Raw genomic sequence first — 12,422 nt, forward strand, 5'->3', positions numbered from 1 at the left:
GTAATAAGGTTTATCAATACCTGTTAGTAATCCGGGTCTAGAATTATTACTCGCCGTGACAGATTTTTTCCGTTAATTATAGGATCGCGTTTATCACGCGTAATCCAAACATCGTTCTCATTATTTACAATAAATTTTATTCTGAATATAAATTTATCATCACTAAGTGAGCTAATTATTTTTTTAGCTCTTGTGTCGTTCATAGTATTATCGATATCAGCTGCTTTCCACGTCGACCACACATGAGCTGCTCCATCATCGTAAAATTCTTTTTTAGCTTGATCAGCTTCAGGAATAATATATTCTGTCTCATCCAGATCGAATAACATATTATATTTTAAACAAGTATTTAAATAATAATGAACAGGTACAAATGGCTCATGGTTGGCTCATTAGTTTGTTGTAATAGATCATGCAGAAAAGAATGCTGTGGAATACATCTAGCTTATATAAAATGAGGAGGAGTTGGACCAACGAGATGTATCAGATGCAACATTGGAATTCATGGAAAAACTCGAATTTGTGCACAGTGTGGTGGAAAAAATACAGAGAACTAAAAAGACACTACGATAAGAAATCACCATGATAGTAATATTGCTATTAAGTGTGAAGAAGATTATTTTAGTAGATTTTCAGACAAACTTTGATTTAAAGAAATGGATTATTGTATATGAATCCTACATTCAGGAAGCATCCTACTGTTGATAATTATGAAGCATCTTGCGACGGTGTTGTTAGACACGTTAGAACGAAAAATAAAGTTGGTAACATTGATAAATATGGTTATCTTCATTTTGTACTGGAAAAACACATTAATCTTACTCACAGATTTGTATATGAGTGCTTTCATGGACCAATCAGGTATGGTCTAGTAGTTGATAATATCGACGGAAATCCACTTAATAACTCAATAGAAAATCTTCAAGCAATAACATCAAGTGAAAATTCTGCAAAAGGAAATGCTGGTTATGGACGTAAAATTTCCAAGGCAGTTAAATCAATAAACACAGAAACCAACGAAGAATTATATTTTCAATCGATGACCTCTGCTGCAAAATATTTTGGTATTAATCCAGCTTCAGTATATAGAATTGCAAATAAAATATATAAGTCAGCGTTTTCTTTTAAATTTGGTTGCTGAATAAAATTTTCTTATTATCCTCTGATATTAGATTTAGATAAATAGATAATAATATAATGAATCAAGAAAATGTTGATGAAATAATTAAATCCATTAAGGTATTAAAAATCAAATAGATACCACTATCAGATGAGTTAGATACTGATAAAATTATTATGGATTTTGAGACCATAATACAGAACAAGCAAGAAGGTAGATATACTCTGTCGTCCGAGTATAGATTTATAAAAAAAATTCAGTCTGCTATGTATAAATCACTTAATAACATCGATGAGACTGAGATAGCAGATTTCAGTCCGTTAGCAAGTGTCGCTGAAAGGATCAGATCAGAGTTATCTGACGAATACGAATCTAAAAAAATGATTGATACACGTGCACGACAAATAAGAAAGTTGATACATGGTGAAAATCAGTAAAAAATATTTAGCAGAAAAATAAAAATATATTTTTTTTTGTTATTTTATTTTTTTACCTATATAATTTATGATTTTATCAGCAAATTTATACTCAGAGTTTCTCCACGCAGATCAAGCAAATGTCCGGACTGATCAGGTAGTGAAAAATTTACTCGCTGCAGTAAATTATTATGACATCGAAGATAAACAGGATTAATTGGTTCTTGTATGATTAAAAATCCTGATGGTTCCTTTGGTGAGAATGAATAAAGAACGAACCCCTGTTGAGTTTGATCTGACACCGATGCATCAGCGACGTAGCTGTTCTCGAAGATATCACAATTAAGATTAACTGCGATAACGTTAGTTATGTTAACTATTTCAGGTGAAATATGTCGTCCGGTACCATCTTCAGCGTTATTACGTTTGAGGATAGCTGGTGGTGGTAATTTTTTTCTCCACGATTTATGTATTTCATTAAATGAATCATCTATGGTTTTAGCGAGAGATTCTCTTAATTTATCTGCGTTATATCCAGAAAATTTATAATTTGGTAACATCGCCTCGGTCAGTGAATACGCGGTTAAAAATTTTTGTTTATTATCTGATTTGTCACCAATTATTATCTGAATTAATAGTGTATTAAGATATTCCATGTCATGTATAATATGATTTACCATTTCTACAGGTTTAATAATCTCATTACATGAGCTTGATGCATCAAAAATACACTCATGAAAATATTTCTGTAATTGTTTTAATTTTTCATTATAAGCCTGATTATATAAATCTGATATTTGATTAATCTTAACTAAATCTAAAATTTGATTAGTTACTGGTTTGTCGAATCTTGGTAATATCATGCTAAAAGTCCACATAATATCATCTTTCTTTCTGAAGATAAAATCAAATACTGTTGACATCTCTATTCTATTTAATATGCAATAAAAACTTAAATCGTGATAAGCTCGTTTGTTTGTGACATAATCAGATTTTTTTGGTTCTGGTGGTGCTGGTTGTTCTGGTGGTTTAATTATAGGCCAACCTAGTATGGTTCTTATTGAACTCGCATAAATGTCAACCTGGTAATCTGAGCTTACTTCAATAATTGATTTTAATGTTTGTTTATGTACAGATATCTTTATTCCAGGATCAGTTCCTGTTATATTTTTTATGTTATATATGAGCTCATCATTGATAACTACCTGTTGATATTCCAACTACGTTCCAATCCGGTGTTCCATCAACTTTATTTTTATAAGCAAAAACAAAAGAATTATTTGATTGTAACCCATCAAATGATGTTGATCTGATATTTGGCCAGCTGTGATAGACGCGCAACTGAGCTAGTGCTATCTCGCTAATAGAAATAGGAGTAGGAAAAATAATACTAAATTCAGGTTTACTTGAACTAGCTGATATCATTGTTGTTTTTATCTGTGTCGTGTTCGTCGCAATCTGCTGCAGTAGCTCTGTCATTATTTATATTAGTATCTTTAATCGTTTGATTATAAATTTTAGTTATTAATGCAAACTCTGTATCGGATATAATACCGTCATTAAGGCTCTCTGATAACAGCGAAGGTAATTTTGAGTAAGCCGCTGTTGCTGTGTTTAATTTATCTTTATACTCAGCTAATTTTGCATTAGCGCACGAAGATATTTTTTTTGTTATGATATTAAATACACCAGCTAACGTGGTGGTAGCAGAAACAACTATGGTAACAGTTATCGGTGCTATCATCGTTATCGCAGATAATATTATTCCAACACCAGCAACAACAGCTGAGACAGAGTAAACAGTAACATCAATGATAACTAATCTGCGCTGATATTTTTTTATTTTTATCTGATAGATATCGATGATGTTCTTCAACGACATCTGCCATGCACGAGCCTGATTATGTCTGTACTTGGATGCGCTCATTATTTATTAATTGATGTTTTAACTAGAAATTCCATCACGTATGAGTAAGTTGCTCCAAATAAAACATTATCAACTTGCTATAATTCAAATGCTGCTTCAGTATCTTTTTGTAATTCAACTGTTACTGGGTGAGGAGATTCAATTGATAATCCAGCTATAATTACTTTAAATTTCATTGGACTGATTACTGATAATCTGTATATGCCAGTAACAGCTAGAATATATTTCATTGTATTATCTGTTCTTGTCCATGTTGCAGATAAAGATGATGATGCTACACGAACTGCATCATCAAGTAATTTTTTAATCTCTGCGAGTTTTATGCTAACTACAGGAGGTTTTCCAAAAAATTCATTAGCTGCTTTGTTCGGATCTAAAGTATTTTTTCTAAAGTTTGCGAAGGTTATTATATGAGAATCATATTCTGCGCGTAAAATACCTAATTTTAAATTTACATCGTCGACGTATTTTTTTTTTGCAGCATCTTCACCTGCTGTTGGATCTCCTAGTGAAGATATTTTATTTTTATTCATGTTAATTTCTCCTAACATTATATCACCGGTGATTTTTACGCGATTACTAATATCTTCATTGGCTTTTTTGATAGCATTGCTAATTTTTCTGGTATCTTCTTTAATAGTATTAAAATCACCTACGTGAGTATTATATTCATTTCGTTTGATGATATCAGTTATTTTAACATTACTTGTTTTTAACTTTCCATGTTGATCCTGAAAGACAGCAACCTCGTCAGATTCTGCTTCTACTAATGATAAAAGATTATTAATATCATCCTTTGTCGCATACTTAGATAGATCACCAGCATCAATTTTTTCTTTTTCTAATATTTTTTTTATTGTTCTTGTTAACAAAGATCTACCATAAATATCGACCATTTATTTGCTTGATTTAATTTACCCGACATGTACTCGTGGACTGTTTTATGATATGGTTTATCCGACTTAGATATCGCAGCAAGAATATTTATTGTTTCACGGCCGCATATCGGAGGATCAGTTAGTGTTTGTGTTGGTAGCGTAGAATACCACGATGGAGTATTTAACTGAGCTACATAGTTTAAAAATTCCTCAGGTGGAGCTAATCCGTATGAGTCAGCGGAAATAATTTCACGTGGATTAATAGCATAAGCTACCCAATGAGTACCTGGTCCGGTGCTGTTATCAAGATTTATGATTCCTGTTTCATATTTATTTGGATACGCTGGTAGTTGATCTCGCATAAATACTCCTCTGAAAAACTTTATTTTTAATTTTTTAGCAGCATTAATTAGATCATAATTCGACATCGGCGTTATTATTTTCCGTACCATGACGGAGGTGTTCCTGGTAATCGGAGACCTCGAACTTTTTTTTGCTATATCTTCCACCGAGCATTTATTTTGCTGCCATACCTGATGGTGTTCCAACAGCACCTAACGCAGCAGCTTTTGCTACAGCTGGTGCAGCAGCAGCGAATAACGCTGGTAACGCAGCTAACAGTGGAAAAAATCCGCCTATTTTAACCATATCTTTTATAGCACTCGGAGATAAACTAATTTGTACTCCGATACTGGATGATTTAGCTTTATCAAAATGTTTCTGCTGCATTTTAGTTATCGATAGTTTATTTGGCCCACCTTGAATCTGATTATTTTTTAGTGTTAATTTCACCCCACATTTTTTTGCTGTATCTGATTGAAGTTTTTTAGTCTGACTCGGAGTCAGAGTCACACTAGCATGTTCGTATGGCATTTTATAGATAACGTGATTGATTTAAATCATATTTTCTCCACAGGAGCATCAATAATTATCATTCTACCATCAATACCTTCAAGAATCATAGTTCTGTCGCTGAGTATGACAGCAACCGCTCTGAAATGATGATTATCTGGAGGATCAGCTATAGCAGGATTATGTATTTTAGCCTTAAAATGTATATCAACGACGGATTGTTTTAACTGATCAAGATGCTCCAATGAAAATTAATAGATCGGATATACACTTTTAAAATCTAACTGAGATATTTGTAAACCAGTATCAATATTTTGATCTCGTCCCATGTAACTCCACAAACGATGATATCCATGTGCAATTGAGTTATCTGCATAATCTAGCGATATCTCTTCAACTGTTTCCTGATGTCCATTTATTCTCAGTGAGATCTCACTAGCATTAAAATTATCAAATATCATATGACTTCTAGTTTGATTATTTAATCGATTAGCTCGTTGAAGAACTATAAAGATATGTCTAGGTGCAGAAACACCTTGCTGAGATGCTATATGCCAAGTGAAGCTACCATTAATATCACTAGAAATACTAACAGTAACCGTCGTCAACCAAGACATAACAAATTTACCACCCTGATCCATAAAGGATAATAATTTTTTTTTCCTCAGCTATTGATGGTGTCATCGATGGCATCCACAAAGTAAGCTTAGTTAACACAACTTTACCGTTATCACCCGCTTCTCTCCAAATAGCATCGTTGCTGTCACCTTTTCGATAAAAGACAACTGTGTGTTTAGCTCCAAAAATAACCTTTCTAAACCACCTACAGAATCCAAATATATGTGATAATGGAATAGCACATGAAAATCTTCTATTATCACCTAATAACATATTTTTTCGCGCAGAAAATCCAAGATTAAAATTAGTATTAGAACCCATAACAACTGGACTCATATCAGCATTTACATTAGCATCACTAGTTTTCTTTGGTGTTCCCATATGGTTCAGGATCAGCTCTATCAGTATTATCTTTAGTAAATATCATACTAGGACCAGCCGATCTAGTAAAATTATCTGAGTACCTTGCTAGGCCAATAATTGTTGTTGCTACATCAAGATTATCATTAATTGATCCAATTTCTTTTCCATCAATCATGTAAGCGGCGCTCTTGAATAATGCCATGATACCATTGTTAACGAATCCAACCTTAAAATTTGCACCATAGTTGGTGCCATCATTTTTTACGATATGACCAACAACCTCGATAAACGCCTCATATGGTAGAAAATACCTTGTTGTATCCTGTACCTGTAATTCAATTCGACTACTACTATTTGGTGTTATCGCGTCATACGAGTAGTACTGAAAATCTCGTACTGATTCATCTTTCTCTGTTAGCTCATGTAGCTTAAAAGCGTCATTGGATGTCCACGAGAACATTTTATTATTAATATTTATCGTCTAAAACGAAGACCACCTCCATACATGCCAGTATTTATTATTTCCTGTTGTGGTTGTAACAACGATGCTAGTTTTTGATTAGCTGAGTCATTTATTATTTTACTAATATCGCCAGGCATTTCAGTGGTACTCGGTAATTTTACAGCTGGTTTTTCTCGTCTTATGAATCTTAATATTCTGTCATTGACAGCGTCGAATGCTTTACTAACAGCAGCACCAACAGCAGCAGCAGCCTTATCACGAACAAAATCCATTGCTTTCATTGATAACTGCTTAGCTATAGGACCAGGTTTAGGTGCTATTCGTGTAATAAAACCTAATTCACCACCATATTTGATTTTATACATCGGTAATCTCGAGTTTACAACACGAGCTGGTAATGATGCACGACACGATGACCCTTATGCACGATCATTTTTATTTATTATTTAATTGTTTAACCGCTATAGTCATCGACGAGCTCATCAATAAGATCACGGTAAAGAGGTACATCAATAATATTTTCCTGAAACAGTCTTCGGCAGATATCAGTTGCTTCATTAATTATTTCGTGCGAGTTGTTTCCAGCTCGTTTTCCTCCAATAAGAACCTCTAATCGAGATACATCATTAACAACGCTATCAGGCAGATATTATAACCCTTACCAGTAATAGGATTTTGTGATCGAGAAAATATTTTTTGTGCCTCCACTACTTTTTCAGAAAATTTTTTATATTCTGGATCATCAACATTAAATTCCTTATTTTTAGATACAAAATACACTGCTGGTGGCCATAAATCATGCTGTATGTCATCAAGATATTCTTTTTTCAAATAAAGATCTCTAAATTCGGGACGCGAAGCAATTCTAAGTGTCTCATCCTCACCACTTTGAATTTTTTGAATAGCACCTTCCTTAAACATATTTTTATAATGTTCCAAAGGTGATTCTTTATCTTGTTGTTGAGTATCATAATAATCTTCTTCAATATCCTCATCAGGTTGTATATCACGATATACTAGTTCAGGAATTTTTTCTTCCTGCTGAGGGGGAGGTATCTGCTGAGGTTGAGGATCTTTCTTTTTTTTCTTTGTTTCTTTTTTTTTTTATTTCTTCTGCTCTCTGTTTCTCGTACTCTGATGCATCTAATGCACCTCGCATAAATGTTTGATAAAGAGGATCCTTTTTACTTAAACGATTCTCATCTCGTTTTACTTTAAATACTTAATCTTTCCATAAATTATTACTATTAATTTTAGGAAGATATTCAGGTTTTAAAATTTTTTTCTTTCCCTAAAAGGAGAGTGAGCAAAAGTACCAAGTTCACGTGTTTCTTTTTCGTTAGTAAAAGGAAATTTTTTTATTACTTGTAAACCATCATCATTAAGTTTATCCCATGGAAAGATTTTATCAGATTCATCTTCAGGTTCACCTGCATCTTCAGCTTCAGGTTCACCTGCATCTTCAGGTTTATCTACATCTTCAGCTTCAGATTCTGCGTGTCCTTCAGCTGCGACACCATCTTTAGGTTTATACTTAATTCTAGACTTATATTTGATTTTAGGTTTTTTGGTTTTAGATAGTACAGGTTGTGGTTGAGTTTGTTCCTCGATTCTTTTCAACACAGGAAGGATACCATGTTTCCTCACTTCAGGTTCATCCACATCACCTAAAATAACTTTTTCCGTGGTCTAAGTTACTGGTTTAAATAATTCTTGAGCTGATTCAGCGAATCCTTCCTTTGCATCTTGAGCCGCTCGCATTTTTCTTTTAACTGATTCTCGTACTGGTAGATATTCTTCTATTGATTTTAATCGCTCTCGTGCTATTCTGGTTCTTAATGCTTCTCCTACATCCATTGATTATAAAATAATTATTAATTTCAATACATATCTTAAAATTAAAATTAATTTTTTTGTAAAACTTTGATGTGAAATTTCTCTGACAAACTAATTAAAATTACTATAGCAGCAGGGAGGGCGATACCCATAGTCATGACAAAAAGGTAAGCAACAATTAAATAAATACGTATACAACTTTATTTTGCAGCCATCTTTTCGAATAGGATTTTATTCCCAGGTTGAAGTTCAACAAAAATAAAAACCTTTATTTGTAAAATAAAGCCCTTCTACGGATTAGATTTCCGTGGAAGCTTTATTTTTTTGTCGGAACCCTTAGGTCTGTTCGCCCTCCCTGCTGCTGATGCATGTACATGCAGTTACGGATGGTTAAGGTCAATGAATAAACAATGGAAAAGAATTCTGAGAACTGTTGATGGTAACAAAATACAGCGAAGCAGATTTTGCTAGCAAGACTACTATTCAAAGAAACCGAAAAAGATACAAGACGTTTTGAGTTTGCAAAATAGACTAAACCGGCATCAATTCATAATTTGTATAATACTTACTACCTGAAGTGAGAAGATTTTGTTTATTCTTAAAAGAATATGTTTGTGATGCGTGATTCACAATAGTTATTGCAGAAGTATTGTGATAGAGTGTTATTCTGAACTTTCTTGTGTAGTATAGTCAACACTAATATCGGAGTTATACACTTCGTATACATGCCAAAATATGTAAACACACAAGCAGTAAGGAGCAGTTGGTAAAAATAAAACGTACTCATACGAGTCCATTCGTCTGCAGACTAGTTCAAATACGATTATATATTTAATGGTGTGGTTGCAAATATTACAGAAATTCAATAAATAATAATTTAAAAATAATAATAAACATAATGACCATCAGAATAATAATAATAATAATAATAATAATAATAATGATATTATTACTATTATTATTATTATTATTATTATTATTATCGTTTTTTCGTAACCATTAATTTGATTATTATTATTATTATTATTCTTATTATTATTATTATTATCATTATTTGGACCTGTATTAATACCAGTATTAGAGGTACTCCTTTTGTAGTGGTAACAGAAATTGTATTACAGGTATTCGTTTTCAATGACATTACACCTGCTGATTAGTACATTTATTTTCAGCCACGAAATATTCTCATAAATCTGTGGACTAGTTCAAATATGTACGAATATACATTTAGTGCGGTGCTGATAATTTTTTTAAGAAATTTGTTTAATAACAATAATAATAATAATAATAATAATAATAATTATTATTATTATTATTATTATTATTATTATTATTATTATTAGTGTTTGCACAATTAAAAGAAAATAGTTATATTGGTACTTGTTTCAATGACACTAGTGCAAATTGGTAAAGTTCTTATCTACAAGGAAATTATTATTATATGTGTAATAATTATAGTATTATTGGTACCCCTTTATTACTTCAAGTGATAATAAAATAGTACTATTAGCACTCGTTTTCAATGCCATATTAGTGCTTGAGGTTATTTTCTTCTATGACAGGAAATAATCTAATGACAGATGTATAACAATGTAGACTCAATCGTACGAGGTATATCTTATGCAGTATAGTGACATGACCAATCCGTGTAATGCATCCGTTTCTCATTTGTCAGTTTTTTTAAGTGGAAAAGAAAAAAAATTGTCTTTCCACATACAAGTGTGATCAATGTTCTTTCAAAACCACATAATGTTTCATTCTGAATGATGAGTTTCAGTGAGTGTCATTCCAAAAATAGTTTGGATTTGTCTAGCTTGGACTTTCACCAATCATTCAAGGATCGTCATTGAGAAAAATCATGTGATTTACTTTTTCAAAACTCACGAGCTTTTTTACTCCGCTGGCACGGTTGACAGACGAGACGGAAATACATCGCTGCTGAAATTTGACTTGGTTGCGACATACCTACAGACATGTAACTAAAAATGCAAATGGCGAGATCCAGGTCAAATTTCAGCAACGATATAGTTTTGTCTCGTCTGTGAGCGGATTAAAGATATAACGAATGCTATGCTCGCAATTTCTGAGAAAATAAATCATATTCTTAACGAGTTCATGCAGGTATGCCTCGATGAAAGGTCGATCAAGTTTGTTAGGTGGCTACAAAGCGGATACCCTATGCCGATATCAAATGGTGTTGGCGAATTCCAACGTTTTGACACGGTGAATACTCGGACCCTACATACCAAACATCTGTGGATATATTTTTGATTAGTTAGTTAATAAGGGTGCGTACAATTTGTTAAAAAATTCTTAAGATATGTATAATAATAACAAACTGATAATGAAAATAATGATCAGAATAAGAATAAATTAAAATAATTAAAAAATAATAATAATATCAGTTTTAAGAGAAAAAGTTATTATCATTTGTATCATTGTTAACTTTTTTCTAAGGATTATTATTATTATTATTATTACTGTGATTATTATTAACGTTGTTCGTTTTTTTATTAAGAAATTTTATTATTATTATTTTTTATTATAATTTTTATTATTGAAATAATTATAGCATTATTGATATTACTTGTAGTGGTAATTAAAATATTACTAGTGGTATACGTTTTATTGCTTGTAGTGGTAATAATAATAGTGCTAGTAGCAGTCATTATGAATTGATAAAATAATGTTAATTGATTTTCTTCTCTGCCAGGAAAAAGTCTAATGCCGGATATCTAACAATGAATACTCAATCGTTCGGGGTATATCTCGTGCAGTATTGTGAATAGTTCATCCGTGTAATGAACTCGTTCCTCATTTGTCATTTTTTTAAGTGGAAAAGAAAAAAATAATGTATTTACACATACAAGTGTGATCAATGTTCTTTCAAAGCCACATAAGGTTTCATTCTGAATCATGTGTTTCAGTGAGTGTCATTCCAAAAAAATAGTCTTGGATTCGTCTAGCTTGGATTTTCACCAATCATTCAAGGATCGTCGTTGAGAACAATCCTGTGTTCTTCATCAATCTCATTGTGAAGTGAAGTGTAAAAGTATCATTCCAGCAAAGCTTTGTGATTCTGACATGTGGCCAACGATTCGTATTCTTGATAGATGATTAGTGTGGTCAACGATTGTTATTCCAGATGTTTTATATTAGGGAGATGCTTTACCAGTTTGAAGAATGGCAAATGAAAACTTTGATTCCAAGTGCTCCTGTGATGTGAAGCATCGTCAAATAGTGTTATTGAATCAGTTCTTTATGATAGGGAAGTGCGTCCACAAAAGTTATTTAATATGCGCAGATAAGTGGGAAGAAGTGCCTGCCATAGTAATTCCAGCAGTGATTTATGTTTTGACGTGGCCCTGTTATTCCAACTTCGTTAATGATTATGAAATTTGTGAAGTGGGTTTATGATTTCGATGTGCGTCTAGATTTGGTCATTCCACAATCGGATGCATTTGTGAAGTATGTCGAAAGACTTACATTCCAAAGCGCGCATTTTGAAATATATGCCCAACGATAATTTATGTGGCCGTCGTTCGTCATTGAGAAGTGTGATCAAGTTTTGCTCTTCAACATTCGCTATGGATGTGATAGGTTTCCAACGATATTTCGCGTGATACGTGATTTATGATTCAAAAATGTGGCCAAGGAGTTCAATTCCATCTGCGCTTATGGTTGTGAAATTTGTGAAGTGCGTATAGGGATACAAAGTGTGGCAAAATATTTTGATTCCTAATCTGCTTATATTTGCGAATTGATTTTAAAAGAATGTTTATTCTTAAAGAGTATTGAAGTGTAGAGTAAACTCGTAAATACATGTTTAGTAAGATCGTTATTGTAACCGAGCTTGTGTAGTAGAGTCAACGGTTGTTCCTGAGCTAATCTCGTCCTTTGCTTGTTCGATTTTCCTCTGACGCCTGACAACGCATATCTGATATTTCGA

This window comes from Sinohyriopsis cumingii, chromosome 14, assembly GCF_028554795.1.
Source record: "Sinohyriopsis cumingii isolate HCF-2022 chromosome 14, ASM2855479v2, whole genome shotgun sequence".
Taxonomy (NCBI): domain Eukaryota; kingdom Metazoa; phylum Mollusca; class Bivalvia; order Unionida; family Unionidae; genus Sinohyriopsis; species Sinohyriopsis cumingii.